Genomic DNA, 3,564 nt, shown 5'->3' on the forward strand with positions numbered 1-3,564 from the left:
GCCCTTATTTAGCTGGAACATTTTTTCAGTTCATTTACTTTTACTCATCCTTTGGGCCAGAGTTCAAATATTATTTACCTGGAGTAGTGTGGTGCGTGTTCAGCCTTTCAAATTTGGGTTTAAGGGCCTCTCTCTGCAACCTCACAACCCCCTCTGTTTCAGTCCATCACAGCACTTGCCAGGCTGTGGTGACTAACTCTTTCTGTCCCTCCAGCCTGTAAGCAACAAGCGTGAAGGAACTGCTACTATAGCTGGTACATATTAGGTGTTCAAGAAATACTTAAGGGATGAATGAAGGACACCTAATTTGATCATACTGCCTCAAGAGCACCCAACACCCTGCAACAGGGATCAGCAAACTACAGCCCCAGGACAAATATAGCCTGCCTCCTATTTTTGTAAATAATGTTTCTGGGGAACACAACTATGCTCATTCGCTGACATACCATCTAAGTCTACTTTTTTTTTTTTTGCGGTACGCGGGCCTCTCACTGTTGTGGCCTCTCCCGTTGCGGAGCACAGGCTCCGGACGCGCAGGCTCAGCGGCCATGGCCCACGGGCCCAGCCGCTCCATGGCATGTGGGATCTTCCCGGACCGGGGCACAAACCCGCGTCCCCTGCATAGGCAGGTGGACTCTCTACCACTGCGCCACCAGGGAAGCCCCACTTTTGAAGTAGAGGTAAGTAGTTGCAACAGAGATCATATGGCCTACAAAGCTTAAAATACTTACTGCAGGACCCTTTAAAGAAAGTTTGCTGAACTCAACCCTATCAAATAATGCCCAGCTCTTCAGGACACATCACGGCTTACCTGTCCAGCCTTATCTGACGGTGCTCCACCTACAATACCTCTCTGTTTCAGGTGTGTTCAACTATTGGCAGTGCCAGTAACCTCCCACACTGGTGTCCCTCCATTCCATCTCCAGTACACACTGTAGCTCTCAACATTCCCACATATACAAATATATATATATGCGTTGTATGCGTGTGTGTGTGTGTATGTATATATAAACACATGTATACTGCAGTTATAACTATATATTGTAAAAATGAGTATATATTCACTTCTAAGTCTTTCTCCTCTAGACTGTGAACCACTCAAGAGAGGCAACACCACATTCATTCAGCACTATGTATTAAGCACCCAACATGCTTCAGGAGCTAGAGACAGAGTGGTCATGATGTTCATGGCACTTACAACCAGTGGGATGGGCAGCGAGCCCGCTCCCCCTCCTCTGTCCCCACTGTCCGACCCAGGGCCAGGCATGTGGTAGTCGCCCAGCACATGTTTGAGTGAATGAATGAATGTCTCCCCCCAGAATCACACTTTTATCTTTACACAATGCTATCAACATTGAAGTGAAATTAGGAGTCAGACCCGTTTCTATGCCCTGCTTTGACAGGCAGGTGGACACGAAATAATGGTTCAGAACATAGATCTTGGAGGCAAACTTCCTGGGCCTGAATCTTGGCTCTGCCACTGGCTCTCTGTATGATCTTGGGTCAACTGCTAGAACCTGGTGTGATTCATTCTCCTTGTCTATCAAGTGGGGATTAAAAAACAAAGCCAGTTGCAGAAATGCCGTGTAGATGCAATAACGAACACTGTGTATGCAGAACGCACAGACCAGTGCTTGGCCCACAGTAAGTGCTTTGTAAGTGCCGTCTTGCATTATTACCATTGTCACTGATGTTGTCATCACTGCCTAAGCAGGGGCATGTGACAACTTTAGGGGCTTCATTGGTCACATGGGGACAGTGATATCTGTTCTGCCCACTTTGCTGTGGGAGTCTGATTAGAGACAACAGTGAAAGGGCTTCATATCCTGTAAAGTGCTCTCCAGATGACAGCCATGGGGACGATTATCTCCCAGATGTGTGGGCCATGCCATCACAGGCACATCTGCAAGGAGCAGACATCTGTAGGCCTGGTATTCCATCATCTCAGCCTCTGCCTCCTTTTCCCTCCTGCTCTAGTTCCTACCCTCACAAAGTCCTTTCTCCCACCCAGGGGCAGCTTGCCAGTTCCAGGGTTGGAGCAAGAAGAATATCATTCCTCTGTTCTCTGCCCAACGTGGAAATTCCATCTCTGTAATTTCCATCATGTTGGAGTTGCAATGAAGGTCCATTAAGGCTTCTTATGGGAAGAGAGAAGGGTGTGGAGAGAGAGGGGGAATGGGAATCCCTTTCACTGGTATTTTTACTAGAACCCCTGGATTAAATCTTTCCGTCCAGTCACCAAAGCCCTCAGTGGGTCATGGCTACTGCTAGAATGTGATTTTTTAAAAACAGACCGACAGCAAAAGAATGCTTCATTGAATTAAAGCACACAAACACTGCAATTTTTTTTCCCAACCTTTTTTCCCTCTTTGCTTTCCGAAATACACCACCATCTAGGTTAGTTCTCAAAGCAGTTTTGGATTTAAGGCTGAGACTGCTTTGTAGGGAGTCCCCCAGAGTAAGTCAGTTCTGTTCAATACAAATTTATTTAGCATCAAGGATGCTCCAGGCACCGTGCGGGGCCTCAGAGGCCCCGACGTGAATGAAGCACTGCCCAGCTGTTGAAGATCACACAGCCTGGAGGAAAGACAGTCACAAAACCCAGAGGTCTCTGAACTGCTGTGGCAGGGCTAACATAGATGTGATCCCTGGCACTTGAGGAATCTCAAAGGAGTGGGCAGGTACCTAGCTTTTGTGTTGCCTGAGCCCAGCACAGGACCAAGCACGTAGTAGGTCCTGCACAGGAATATCATGAATGAATACATGAGCCCTATATCTGAGAGTTCAAGGAAGGCTTCCCAAGGAAAACACTCTTGCGTCGTGGTTGAATATCCATGCCAGGGTTCATAGGTTGCAAGCGGCAGCAACAGAATTTGACACAAGGAGAACTCATCATGAGCATCTGGGGGAGCTTGGTCCCCAGGTTTCCACCTGTGCAGAAAAGAAGGCTGGAGAACAAGACTTGAAAGAGCTAGAAAGCCAGGCGGGGTCAGGGGTCAGGGGTCAGGGGCTCAGTAGCAGGAAGAGCTCAAAAATCTCGTCCAGGCTCCACGGCTAACCCTGTACTGTTCCTCTCGTGCCTCACTCTGCTCAAGACTCCGAGTCCTGAGAGTGAGGCTCTAGCTGGCACCTCTGCCTGGCTTAGGAGAGGCATCATCAATAGTGGGAGAATATAACACTGCAATTTACGTTCCACCAAGACCAAACCCAATGGGGTGGTTCCCACCCTTTCCTTCCAAAAAAATCAGGGTGTTTCTGAGGAGGAGTAACTGTGGCTGAACAGCCAAAAAAGACACTGCAACTACCTAACAGACTCAGGCAGACGAATAAAGACGGCCAGAGTATGCACACTCTCACAGAAGCAGGATGAGGAAAGTTACGGATGTCTGGAAAAATAAGGAATGGGCAAGGAATTTCGAGCAACTTGGTGTTACTTACATATAAGGCACGAGACAAAAAGTAATGGTACGAACAGGGGCACAACGTGGTGATGCTTAAACATGAAATTGCGCCGTGGAGTGACTGGGATAATGAAGGTAGGCTAGGGAATGCCACTCTTGCCTG

The sequence above is a fragment of the Monodon monoceros genome, unplaced genomic scaffold, assembly GCF_005190385.1.
Source record: "Monodon monoceros isolate NGI ecotype Baffin Bay Population unplaced genomic scaffold, NGI_Narwhal_1 Super_Scaffold_5, whole genome shotgun sequence".
In the NCBI taxonomy this organism is placed as follows: Eukaryota; Metazoa; Chordata; class Mammalia; order Artiodactyla; family Monodontidae; genus Monodon; species Monodon monoceros.